Genomic DNA, 14,814 nt, shown 5'->3' on the forward strand with positions numbered 1-14,814 from the left:
CCTTTACCTACTACAAAATCATAGAAATAGGACCCTTTTTCATTGAAATTAAGTCCAATATTCTTCTATTAATGAAAATAACACATTCACTACTAAAATAAAAACTTTTGAAAGATCTGACACACATTTGATCACTCGGTTATCACTAATAAGATTGTGGTTCTCCTGATATCTATTGGATGGTGTTAGGATATTCACTAAGAGAATTCAAAATATAAAGAAAGTACATAGAATAAAAAGCCAAGGAGATTTGAAACATAGTATATGTATACATCTTTTACCTATCTACGTAATGTAGTTTTCCATCAATAGGTATAAATTGACACCCCTTGGATAAAACTGTCTTGATCACGGGTGACAGAGTGTTAGAGCTCGTGAAGTTGTGATCTTATCATCAAATCATATTTTATATATAAAAAAAAACTTAACATGAGAAAAGGACAAACACAAAAAGGAGCAGGGTAAATGAAGAAATCATACTAATTTGCCTCTATCAAGAAAAATCGGAGAGTTATAGAGGTTGAAGGAAAGTTGTTTCTTGGAAGGAAAAACTATTAGAGAGCCTGATCTAGAAACAATTTGTTGGTAATCAGATGTGAAAAATAATGTTCCAGACGATGTCGGATTCTGCTGCACTCATGAATGTTTGTGAGACACTCTTGGAGGTTGCACAATGAAAATTCTCTCTTTAACATTGTCACAAGATGTTGGTAGGTCTTCAACTGCCTCACAAGCATTCATGTCTGGAGCAGAATATGACATCGTCTGGGAGACATTATTTTTCCATCTGATTATCAACAAAAAAATTCTAGATCAGGCTCTCTAGTTGTTTTCCTTCCAAGAAACAACTTTACTTCAACCTCTGTAACACTTCGATTCTTCTTGATAGAGGTAAATTGGTATGATTTCTTCATTTCCCCCCTCCTTTTTGTGTTTGCCTTGATTTTCATGAGAGGTTTTTTTTATATAAAATATGATTTAATGGTGAGATCACAACATCATGAGCTCAAACACTTTTGACACCCAACCAAGCCACTTTTATCCAAATGGTGTCAATTTATCCTTATTGCTGGGCAATTACATTGTGTAGATAAGTTAAAGAAATTATGTATATATATTCAATGTTTCAAATTTCCTTGGATTTTTCGTTCGTTTACTTTCTTTATATTTTGAATTCTCTAAGCAAAAATTCTAAATTCATCCAATAAATATCAGAAGGGTCACAATCTTATCCAGTGATGACTGAATGATCAAATGTGGGTTAGATCTTTCTAAAGTTTTTATTTTTGTTGTGAATGTGCTATTTTCATTAATAAAAGAATATTTATGTCTATGAAAAAGGTCCCTATGTATATGATTGTGTAGTAGGTAAAGGTGGTACAGTAGAAGTCGTGTCTAATGGGTAGCATCTGCCCATGACCGACCCAACCTAGCCTGAGAAGAACAGGCCAATGAACGGCATGTTCCATTCATAAGGGTTGTTGGGTGGTTTGAATCAAGGCCAATTAGACACAGTAAGAGTAGTCTAGTGCCCTTTTCAGCCCTTTCGGTTTGTTTTTAAATCATAATGTTTTGTCTATGTGATTTGATCTGTCATATAGAGTTTTTAGATGGATAAGGAGATAGGGAAAAATGTTTTATGGTCGCAGCACGAGAATTTGCATTATCTGGGTTGGTACACCAGAGTATTGGGAGTGGTTGTCTCACCTAAACTCCAGGTTTTATTTATTTGCACTTCCTCTAATTTTGAAAGAAATTACTTTATCAAATATAATTAAAGAGGAAGTGTTATTCTTTTGTAGATTCTCAGAAGTGGCTGAACTTCATCGAATCAGTTGGCTTGATATCCGAGGAAAAAATTAGGACTCGAATGTTGTAAAAAAGAACCAGTTTATATTTCGCTTATCTAGTGTTCAAATGGGAAGATGGATTGTATGTCCTTAGAAATGTTAAGGCAGTTGTTAGTTTTGTTGATTTTGAGAGTGACCATGAAGCAGAGCTACCGAGTTGATAGCATATTTCTTTCACAGAGAGCATACACAACAGATCTCTTGAAAAGTTCAATATGGTAAATTGTAATGTTGTTGCCATGCTGATGAATATTAATCAGAAGTTGTCTTGTGATGATGGTTCTGAAATGACAAATGCAACTTATTTTTGAAGTTTGGTTGGTGGTTTGAACTACTTGTCTCATACAAGACCAAATATTCTTGCTCTGTTGGCGTCAAAACGGGATTTATGCACTATCCAAGTAAGCTTCACCCTAGACTGCAAAGAGAGTACTATTGAGATATATCGCAGGGACAACAGATCATGGAATTTGGTATTCTAAGATAACAAATTTCACATTAATTGGCTTTACTGATAGTGACTACGCAGGCAATGTTGGTGATAGAAAGAGCACATATGGTTTCTTGTTTAATCTTGGGTTTGGAGCACTTTCATGGAGTTCAAAGAAGCAGGAATTGGTGGCCTTGTCAACTTCAAAGGCTGAATATGTTGCAACAACTCTGCAGCTTGCCAAGAAGTTTGGTTAAGCAGACTTGTTGCTGATTTTTTATCAGAAAGCAACTGAGATTTTTTGTGACAAAAGATCTGCTATTGCGATGTCGAAGAAGCCAACATTCCACAGTAAAGCCATAATAGAGTACGGGTGTCTGTTGAAGATCTTGGGCCTAACTCACATTTAAACACTAGCACATGAGTGAAGAAATGCCCAAGTCTATGCAAGCAAAACTATTGGTCCGTTCCACAACCAATATGGGAATGTAAACACACTAACAAACTCAACAAATACATATATTAAACAGGTTAATGTACTGCTAAATTTTGAATTAAATGAAACATTAGTCACTAATTATAGTGGGTCTTGGGTACCAGACGATTGAACTAATAATAATAATTTTTAAAAGATTGAGTCAAATATAGTACTATTTATGCAATTTAAGTTGCTATAGAACATTTTTCTTTTTACATCAAAACCTTAGCGAAACCTGGAGGCTGCACACCATTGAGTATTCACCGTATAAAGACCACTATTTGCTAGAAGAGTTAAAAGCTTTATATTAAAGGTTACTCCTTTTAAGGAGGCGAACCACCTTTTCTTAAATGCAAGGAATGTTTACCATCTTTGTTAAATGATAATTTACTTTAATTCATTGATTAAGAAAAAAATATTAACGGTTTAGTAGGCTTGAGTGGGGTTAAAGAAGTGTGAATTATTGGGCACAATTGATTGCTCACAACTTGAATATTGTTATTGCTAAGTAAAGATCAGTTTTGGTCTTATAACTCTGTACACTCATGTGAGTACCTCTATTTACAGAATGCACCTTGTACCTATTTATAGAATTACACTTTCTTGAATGATATAAGACGTTGCACTTTGTTCAATTCTCTGCAAGACTTTAAATATATTAGATTCTTCTTTGAATCATAGATATTAATTAAGTTGGTGATGACTTATGAAGACTCCCCCACAGCACCAACTTAATTTATTCTTTACTTCCATTTTAAGGGATCATCAAGAGTTAGCAATCATCTTGATATCCATGTTCTTTATGAACCTCTTACTCCTTTGAACTTCTCCACTTACTATACTCTGAATTTTCTTCAAAGGTAGTATTCGCCTGGATCTGAACCACCATCTACAAATGTTGCATCTATATATTTGTTGTTTGGCATTTCAGTAGTGAAGATCTCCTTAGTTGAGGTTGTGGTGCTTCTTGGACTTATTTTTGAAAAATGCCTGGAGTGCCACACGCGCCAGCTTACCATGCACTTTTTTTGTGTGTGGGAATACCTCTGGTGTTCGTGATTGATTTGTGTTAAATCTTGCTATAGGTTAGTTTCGATCTTGCCGATTTTTCTCAAGTGTTTCTTATTCATTATGGGCGAAACTCAATTCCTTGAACAAGGAAGGCGTATTTCCAACTGAGATGTCTGAACTCTATCAATCGTGCTTCAACATCTCCTTCTGCTCCTATATCATTGAAAAAGTTTCCCATTTCTATTCCCATCCATCTGCCACCTCTTTTCAACGGTAGCCTCACTCTAGGTCCTATTCCTGAAAAAGGGACAACTTTAACTCGTTGCTCTGCTTCATGGTCACTCTCAGAATCCACAAAACTAACAACTGCCTTAACATTTCTAAAGACATACAATCCATCTTTCCATTTGAATACTAGATAAGCGAAATATATAACTGGTTCTTTTCGACAACATTCGAGTTCTAATTTTTTCCTTGGATATCAAGCCAACTGATTCGATTAAGTTTAGCCACTTCTGAGAATGTATAAAAGAATTACACTTTCTCTTTAATTATATTTGATAAAGTAATTTCTTTCAAAATTAGAGGAAGTGCAAATATATAAAACCTGGAGTTTAGGTGAGACAACCATTCCCAATACTATGGTGTACCACCCCATATAATACCTAATTCTCATGCTGCGACCATAAAACATATATTCCTATCTTCTTATCCAGCTAAAAACTCGGTATGACAGATCAAATCATAGAGACAAAACATTATGATTTAAAAACAACCCAAAAGGACTGAAAAAGACACTAGACTACTCTTACTGTGTCTAATTGGGATCACAACTCCACTCACTTGACATGACTAGCTACCTAAAAGTGTTGGATCCAAACCACCCAACAACCCTTATGAATGGAACATTCCGTTCAATTGTCTGTTCTTTTTAGGCCGGGTTCGGTCGGTCATGGGCGGACCCTACCCACTAGACATGACTTCCAGTTACCACCTTTACCTACTACAAAATTATAGAAATAGGACCCTTTTTCATTAACATTAAGTCGAATATTCTTCTATTAATGAAAATAACACATTCACTACTAAAATAAAAACTTTTGAAAGATCTGACACACATTTGATCACTCGGTTATCACTAATAAGATTGTGGTTCTCCTCATATCTATTGGATGGTGTTAGGATATTCACTAAGAGAATTCAAAATATAAAAAAAGTACACAGAGGAAAAAGCCAAGGAGATTTAAACATAGTGTATGTATACATCTTTTACCTATCTACATAATGTAGTTTTCCAACAATAGGTATAAATTGACACCCCTTGGATAAAACTGTCTTGATCACGGGTGACAGAGTATTAGATCTCGTGAAGTTGTGATCTTATAATCAAATCATATTTTATAAAAAAACAAACTTATCATGAGAAAAAGACAAACACAAAAAGGAGCAGGGTAAATGAAGAAATCATACCATTTTGCCTCTATAAAGAAAACTCAGAGAGTTATAGAGGTTGAAGTAAAGTTGTTTCTTGGAAGGAAAAACTTTTAGAGAGCCTGATCTAGAAACAATTTGTTGGTAATCAGATGTCAAAAATAATGTTCCAGACGATGTCGGATTCTGCTGCAGTCATGAATGTTTGTGAGACACTCCTGGTGGTTGCACAATTAAAATTCTCTCTTTAACATCGTCACAAGATGTAGGTAGGTGTTTAGCTGTCTCACAAGCATTCAAGTCTGGAGCAGAATATGACATCGTCTGGGAAACATTATTTTTTCCATATGATTATCAACAAAAAGTTTCTAGATGAGGCTCTCTAGTGGTTTTCCTTTCAAGAAACAACTTACTTCAACCTCTGTAACTCTTCGATTCTTCTTGATAGAGGTAAATTGGTATGAGATTTCATTTCCCCCCTCCTTTTTGTGTTTACCTTGTTTTTCATGAGATCACAACGTCATGAGCTCAAATACTTTTGACACCCAACCAAGCCACTTTTATCCGAATAGTGTCAATTTATTCTTATTGCTGGGCAATTACATTGTGTAGATAAGTTAAAGAAATTATGTATATATATTCAATGTTTCAAATTTTCGTTCGTTTACTTTTTTTATATTTTGAAATCTCTAAGCAAAAATTCTAAATTCATCCAATAGATATCAAAAAGGCCACAATCTTATCCAGTGATGACTGAGTGATCAAATGTGTGTTATATCTTTCTAAAGTTTTTATTTTAGTTGTGAATGTGTTATTTTCATTAATAAAACAAAATTAATGTCAATGAAAAAGGTCCCTATGTATATGATTGTGTAGTAGGTAAAGGTGGTACAGTAGAAGTCATGTCTAATGGGTAGCATCTGCCCATGACCGACCCAACCTAGCCTTAGAGGAACAGGCCAATGAACGGCATGTTCCATTCATAAGGGTTGTTGGGTGGTTTGAATCCAGGCCAATTAGACACAATAAGAGTAGTCTAGTGCCCTTTTCAGCCCTTCCGGTTTGTTTTTAAATCATAATGTTTTGTCTATGTAATTTGATTTGTCATATAGAGTTTTTAGCTGGATAAGGAGAGAGGGAAGAAATGTTTTATGGTCGCAGCACGAGAATTTGAATTATATGGGGTGGTACACCAGAGTATTGGGAGTGGTTGTCTCACCTAAACTCCAGGTTTTATATATTTGCACTTCCTCTAATTTTGAAAGAAATTACTTTATCAAATATAATTAAAGAGGAAGTGTAATTCTTTTGTAGATTCTCAGTGGCTAAACTTAATCGAATCAGTTGGCTTGATATCCGAGGAAAAAAATAGAACTCGAATGCTGTAAAAAAGAACCAGTTTATATTTTGCTTATCTAGTGTTCAAATGGGAAGATGGATTGTATGTCCTTAGAAATGTTAAGGCAGTTGTTAGTTCTTTGGATTCTGAGAGTGACCATGAAGCAGAGCTACCGAGTTAAGGCTCTCCGTTTTTCAGGACTAGGACCTAGAGCAAGGCTACCGTTGAAAAGAGGTGACAGATGGATGGGAATGTAAATGAATTTTTTTTTCAATGATATAGGATCAGAAGGAAATGTTGAAGCACGATTAATAGAGTTCAGACATCTCAGTTGGAAACACGCCTTCATTGTTCAAGGAATTGAGTGTCGTCCATAATGAAGAAGATACATTTAGAAAAATCGGCATGATAATAACCAACATATAGCAAGAGTTAACCCAAATCGATCACCAACACCAAAGGTATTCCCATACACAAAAAGAGTACATCGAAAGCTGGCGCCTCTGGCACTCCAGGCATGTTGCAAAAATAAGTCCAGGAAGCATTACAACCTCAACTAAGGAGATCTTCACTAGTGAAATGCTAAACAACAAATATATAGATGCAACATTTGTAGATGTGGTCTAGATCAAGGAGAATACTACCTTTGTAGAAAATTCAGGGTGTAGTAAGTGGAGAAGTTCAAAGGAGTAAGAGGTTCATAAAGAACCTGGATATCAAGATAATTGCAAAGTCTCGAGGATCCCTTAATAGTCGACGCAAAGAATAAATTAAGTTGGTGCTGAGGGGGAGTGTTCATAAGTCATCACCAACTCAATTAATATCTAAGAAATTTCGAAGAATAATCTTGTATATAAACGACTTGTAGAGAATTGAACAAAGAACTCTCGAATGAGAGTTCTAGGTGCAACGTCTTATATCATTCAAGAAAGTGCAATTCTATAAATAGGTAAAAGGTGCATTCTATAAATAGAGGTAGTCATTTGAGTGTACAGAGTTATAGACCAAAACTGATCTTTACTTAGCAATAACAATATTCAAGTTGTAAGCAACCAATTGTGCCCAATAATTCACTCTTCTTTTGGATTTAGGCCACCACTCTTATCGATTGGTCACAACTAGTACCCCTCCTTGGTCTAGGCCACCACTCTTGACACTCTATGGAGCTATTACTTCGAGTTGCAGCCTCAAGTGTTAATCAACCCTACTCTAATACTTATTATAATAATCTATTTGGTGGAAAAACCCACTAAACCCTACTAAACCGTTAATATTTTTTTCTTAATCAATGAAGGTCAATTAGCACACAACAAAGATGGTAAACATTCCTTGCATTTAAGAAAAGGTGGTTCGCCTCCTTGAAAAGAGGAACGTTTAATAGGAAACTTTTAACTCTTCCATCCAATTGTGGTTCTTATACGGTGCATACTCAGATGGTGTGCAGCCTGCAGGTTCCACTAAGGTTTTGATGTAAAAAGAAAAATGTGCTATAGTAATTTAAATTGCGTAAATAGTACTATATATGACTGAATCTTTAAAAATTATTATTATAGTTCAATCGTCTGGTACCCAAGACTCACTATAATTAGTGACTAATGTTTGATTTAATTCAAAATTTAGCATTACATTAACTTGTTTAGTATATGTACTTGTTGGTCTTGTTAGACTGGTTGCAATCCCACATTGGTTGGGGAACATAACAATAATTTTGCTTACACACATAGACTTGGAAAGTTCTTCCCTCATGTGCTAATTTTTAAATGTGAGGTAGGCCCAAGATCTAATTTTATAGGGTTCAACTGACACCCTTAACTTTTTTATGACTTTGCCCCCCATGACAACGTAGTTGAAGTATCCCGATCATGTGTTTAGAGCATCTTGAATCAACAATCCAATCATTTTAATAATCAATTAATTTCTCACTTACAATTTGCCTGTGCAAGATCCTTTTCCTTGTAAGAGTGTGAGAGGTGACAATATCTTCATGTTGATTGCTTGGTTTCTTTATTTGTATAAGAGGTCTCAAAATCCCAAGCTTCTTTTTCATCTTGCCTTATTCGAGTAGAAGTGGTTATAACAACTTTAGCTATCTTGTAACAACAATCTCTAGCGTAATGTCCTTTTTTTCCATAATTGTAGCACTTGCCCCTTTGCCAGTTATTGAAACCTTGGTTTTCCTTCTTATTGGCTCTCTAGCTTCTTTGATGTTGACTCTTCAGGTCTCCCCCTGTACTTCTCTCTTTATCCCATTTTGGTAGCCTTGCCTTTTGTGTATCGCATTATAAAGAAGGGGTGATTATCGTGTGTCAGTTGTCTCTCATTAATTAGAAAGATAAATACGAAGGGATATAGGATAGCATTTTCGATTGAGCCTTCTTGTTGAATCTATAACAACTCTACAATAATTTAGCTTGATAAAATATGTAATAGGGACCCCTCGCTCTGGCGGCTCTAGTGATTCCCTTGGAAGCTACTGTGCAGCCCTCCCTAGCATGACTTTATCTCGCTCAGTGAACGTTCAATATTAGCAGTAATGCAAGTTAAGGATTTAAACAACGGTAGAGAATTTTGTAGAAAAGAGGATCAGAACATGGTAATGTGCAACATGGCAATATCTAATACTTCTCTAGGTTGTGAGAAGAGACATGATACTCATAATGCTTCAAGAGTCCTATTATGTTTTAACAACTTTGATGCTTTATTGAATGTTACTGGAAAAGATGGTAATATTATGGCTCCAACATTACATATTTCTAATCCTAAAGTAGCTAATTAAGATTATTCAAGAAAATCAGGATAATATGCGACTCAAATCCAATCCAACAATCAAGACACTCATGGTTACATTGAGCACCTCGGCTTATGAGGTCCCTTCCGAATCTTTGGAGTCACTTGGTCATTATCAGGGAAAATCTGGACAGATACTATTGTCAACAGGGAATGGAGACGACGATTCGGTGAAAGGTATGCCATCTCACTCTCTCAAGCTAATTTCACAAATGATTTGGTTATTTTGAGGAAAAACAAGGGGTGATGAGTGTTGTTAGGCGGGCTCTTTGGTTGATAAAAAAGAGCAGGTTTCACCACGTGCTTTGAATAGAAAATTAAGTCCAGAATCTCTATATTTGTGCCTAAAGCAAAGAAGAACAAGCCAAAGGCCTTAGCATTAAGATTTAGTCCAACTAATGCTTATACAGTTGATTTGGAAGAGGATTATCTGATGAAAACAAGGAAGACAATATGCTAGGATATGTTTTGATAAAATGGTTGTCATAACAAATGAACAAGAATGATAAAATTACAAGGAATACAAAATAAAACTTGCTTGGCTTAGAGGCATGTTAATACGTTTTTTGAAGATAGTTGAAGTCTCTCCCACGAGCAATCAGAAGAATAAATAATAACTCTATCTTCGGGATTCAACTAAGCCACAAAACAAGTAGCATTCAAGAATGTTACTCTTCTTTTCTTGAATTGCTGATTTCACATTTTGATTAATGTGTCACAAGTGTTTTCAAGGGGAAGTACTTTTGTTTTTAATGTTTATCTTTTTCAACCAAAAGAAACTCAATTTATAGGATAAAAATTTTTGCAAGAAAAAAGACTTTTAATTAATAGAATTTATTAGGTTCATGAATTGGAAACAAAAAATTTATCTTTCAAAAACCAATAACGTAGAATTAAAAAAAAATTCTTGAAAATGTTTATAACATAGAATTAAAATAAATGAATGTTATAATTCACATTCATGTATTTGTTATTTCAAAATGGATGAATTTGTTTCAAAATTAATTGAAACACTATCTCTTACAATCCCCCACTTGTTTCAAGAAATTTTATCTTTGAAAAATCCAAAAATATTTTGAGACATTAATCTAGCAACATGCATCAATAGTGGTGTCTTTTTGGACTTGAACCATTAGCTAGTGAAGGTTTTCTAAATCATTGACTACTTAGTGAACAAATCTTGAACTAAGTGGTTCATTGAATGAAGTTAGAAAAATGCTCCACGCATATCACTATGTTCCGGTGAAAATCGAAATCATTTGACACCTTACGGCCATGTGTCCTGAATCCTTTTTAGCCCAGTGCTTTATGATTTTCCTGTTAAAATCTTATTGAAGCGGCCTCCACTTCGCACTTAGTGTAGTGAATTCATCAAGAGTAACTTTGCATACTCCGACCAAATAGTCTATGAACTTCATTAAGAGAAATTAATCTCATCCTCCTTTACACAAAGTATCGGTAAATCTATCAAGAGTATTCTTACACGCTCCAATCGAAATTGATTTATAGACTTATTAAGAGAATATAACCTCATCCTTCTCTTCAGTAGGAATATCGAAAAAATTTATCAAGAGTTTCTTAGTAACTCCAACCTAGATCGGTCTTAAAATTGATGAAGAGAAAGAAATCTCAATCATGCACATCTACTTATTTCATTTTATTTTGAAAATGGGAATTTTATTGATGTGCTTCACAATTGTAACTTTACTTGTTTTTCCCTTGGAACCCAAGATTACATCATTAGGTAGGGTTACCATAAAGTACAATTAATTTACAACATGGTTTATTCCCATCCCATTACAAGTTTCCACCACTAACTATTTGCCTAACCCTTTAGATAAAAGATCCGCTAAATTAATTCTGGACTTCACATATTGAAGCGATATAACGCCTTCCTCCAATAATCTCCTGACATGATTATGTTTGAGACGTACTTGTCTCGACTTGCCATTATAGCAGTCACTTGAAGCTCGAAATATAGCAACTTGATTATCCCAATAGATAGTTAAAGGTGGTATTGGCTTACTCCATAAAAGAAAATCTATTAGCACTGATCGCAACCAATCAGCTTCTTCTCCAGCAGAAGACATAGCTGTAAATTCTGACTCCATGGTTGAATGAGTAATACATATCTGGAAATTCTTGTTCATTTGGTTGTCATAACAAATGAACAAGAATGATAAAATTACAAGGAATACAAAATAAAACTTGCTTTGCCTAGAGGCACATTAATACATTTCTTGAAAATAGTTGGAGTCTCTCCCACGAGCAATCGGAAGAATAAATAACAACTCTATCTTCGGGATTCAACTAAGCCACAAAACAAGTAGCATTCAAGAATGTTGCTCTTCAATTTTTGAATTGGTGATTTCACCTTTTGATTAATGTCTCACAAGTGTTTTCAAAGGAAAGTACTTTTGTTTTTAATATTTATCTTTTTCAACCAAAAGAAACTCAATTTATAGGATAAAAAGTTTTGCAAGATAAAGACTTTTAATTAATTGAATTTATTAGGTTCATGAATTGGAAACAAAAAAATTATCTTTCAAAAACCCATAACGTAGAATTAAAGAAAAACTTCTTGCAAATGTTTATAACATAGAATCAAAATAAATGAATATTACAATTCACATTCATGTATTTGTTATTTCAAAACGGATGAATTTGTTTCAAAATTAATTGAAACACTAACTCTTACAATGGCTAGGGAAGGGTATATCTCGCCTAGGCAACATTGAAATGGAAAGAACAGAAGCAAAAAATAGACATATGGAAGACAACACAGTTGGAACGATAAAGTGACTAAGAAGTTTGTTCCAAGGCACCTACGATGTGACTGTCAAAGAAGCATCATATGGAAGTATCAATAGCTTTAACAAGATCCAATAATCCATGAAGAAATGATGAACTAACAAGTGTAGTTGGACAAGTTCGAAGAAGAAAACAAGAGGAAAACACTTCAGGTTACTTTAGATGTGCAGTCACTCTTTTTTAATTCATGCACTTGACAAAGGAAGTTTGAGGCCGATAATTCAAACTTTTAATTCTTGGTTGCCATATTTTTGATTATTTAAGCACCTTAATTTGTAATATTTTCATATAGTGTATTATAAACTCTGTGGTAATCACAAAATCCTACTTCTCTCTAAATTTTATTTTCTTCATGGTTGTTCGTTAGTAGAGGTTTGTTATCTCATTAGGACTGGAAAGGAAAGGTTCAACTCCCTTTGCTTGTACTTATCTCTATTGAGTTTTTTTATTTTAAAGAAAAGGTTGCTAAATTTTTTTCTTAAAAAAAATCTATTTTATACATTATCATATCAAACTTGGTATGAAAATTACACATTGTTAATAGGTTAACTTGATTTGATAGTGAATGTTATTCTTTATACATTGTACATAAAATAAACTCTAACATAAATGCATTTCCTTAATTTTATAAGTACAAACGAAGAGACAATCTTTGAAATAAATGATCTGAAAGAGAGAAAGAAAGCAAATCAATTGCATAAAACATTTATAAGTAAGAGGAATGAAGTTGTAGATCAAATATCCAAATTAAGGAAATGTCAAAGATATAAACCTGGAATTGCGGTGTGTCTTCCATCGTCAAGAGTGTATGTCATCAGTTGCAAAAATGTTAAGCTTTCTTGCCGTTATCATAAAACAATTTTTCCTGCTATACTTGTCAAGAAAAAAACTTTGAGAGAAAAAAAAAGAGCATTAAACAATATCACAAGGGAGGTGCTATCAGTAAGAGTACAACACTCCTTAAGGAAAGGAATCGAAATACTCTAGCAGACTTTTTTGCTAACTTGGTTTTTTATTTTGCAGGTAATTATGAATATAAATCTTTTCAGGAAGTTCCAAGTTTAGGAAAAAAGATATTCAACCTTGACAAGTACAAAACACCACACATGAGAATTCAAAAGACAGGTTCCACAAAATTTCAAATTAATTAGAGTTTATAGTGTCAATAAGTAGTATGAATACAAAAGTGAAGTACATAGATATATTCTATCAATTCAATCTATGATGTCTAAAATATTTTCCGGTTGGTTAAAGTACTATGCACCTTGGGAGTACTTTGAGGTGTTGCGAATGGTATGAAACTAGGACTCAAAGATTGAGAGTAGTCTTTTTCTACTACAGGTAACTTAAATCATACAGCAACATAAAATTTCGATAGTCTTGATTTAGATGGTGGCATTAACCTAGTCGGATTCAATCCATTATTGAAGAGGCTAAATAAATTCAAATTGATGAAGAAGGTTTCAGAGTTACCTTTGGTTAGGATACTGAATGAGAAAAACTCTATTCATCCGCTAGCAGTTAGAATAGTTGTATATGAAGCTTGCAAATGACACAAGTAATTTCTTTTCTGCAAGAGACCTCAAAAAAAGTTAATTTATCTTTTAGAATCTAAAATTTGATGGTGGTATCAATCTCAGTTGTGACATTCAATCCATTGAATGATAGATCTAAGAAAGACGAACCAATTTGAGATGTCAAAGTCACCTGATAGAACTCTTGGATGAAAATTTTAAATCGGCAGTGAGATAATCAATGCTAGATCTGGTATCATCGATAAAAAAAGTTAATTTATCTTTTAGGGATCTAAATTTGATGGTGATATCAATCTCAGTTGTGACATTCAATCCATTAAATGATAGATCTAAGAAAGAAGAACCAATTTGAAATGCCTCACCTGATAGAACTGTTGGATGAAAAGTTTAAATCGGCAGTGAGAAATTCAATGGTAGATCTGGTATCATCGATAAGAAAAAGTTAAATTTATCTTTGAAGGATCTAAAATTTGATGGTGGTATCAATCTCAGTTGTGGCATTCAATTCATTGAATGATAGATCTATGAAAGAAGAAGCAATTCGAGATGCCAAAGTCACGTGATAGAACTCTTGGATGAAAAGTTTAAATCGACAGTGAGATAATCAACGATGGATCTAGTATCATCCATGAAGAGGAAGCTTCGACCATGAACACCAACATTGAAGCTATCAGATGCTTCAGTTGCCTCTTTGATTTATTATCTTTAAAAATGTCCATCCTTTTCAACTTTCCTGTTTGATTGTCTTTTTTGTATTTTGTTTCATTAGGGTTGGCCGTATGGGCTGATTCTATTTGTGTACATATTTTATTTTTTTCAATAAAGTGGCCCAATTGGTTTTTAATTAAAAATATTATGTATAGTATTGTGTTTATAATTTAATCAATCCAAATTCACACCTACGTCACATGTTATGTTACATATCACCTATTTGACGAATAAACTTATTACTTTATGAAGAAAAATAGCATAAGAGATAGTGTTTATAGATGATTGAAAAGAATTATAAGGTAAAGAACCCAGTAAAAATAAGAAAATAAAAATATTATAATGACATGATCATATCAAATTGATTGTTACATAAAATGATATTTTCATAGTTACATAATGATGAATTTAACGATAAGATACAAATAAACTTT

The 14,814-nt window shown here is 33.8% G+C and overlaps 1 long non-coding RNA gene and 1 pseudogene across 1 annotated transcript; one reads left to right on the plus strand and one right to left on the minus strand.

Moving 5' to 3' along the window:
* Positions 1-673: 673 nt before the first annotated feature.
* On the plus strand, positions 674-6,916 carry LOC107016952 (annotated as a pseudogene).
* A 5,085-nt stretch (positions 6,917-12,001) lies between these two features.
* LOC114076822 lies at positions 12,002-14,400 on the minus strand. Its single transcript, XR_003577861.1, has 5 exons — positions 14,035-14,400; positions 13,845-13,901; positions 13,611-13,707; positions 12,910-13,005; positions 12,002-12,803 (listed from the first exon to the last, which is right to left on the minus strand). It is a non-coding gene; the product is annotated as an uncharacterized LOC114076822 (long non-coding RNA).
* Between the last annotated feature and the right edge of the window lie 414 nt (positions 14,401-14,814).

The sequence above is a fragment of the Solanum pennellii genome, chromosome 4 (assembly GCF_001406875.1).
Source record: "Solanum pennellii chromosome 4, SPENNV200".
In the NCBI taxonomy this organism is placed as follows: Eukaryota; Viridiplantae; Streptophyta; class Magnoliopsida; order Solanales; family Solanaceae; genus Solanum; species Solanum pennellii.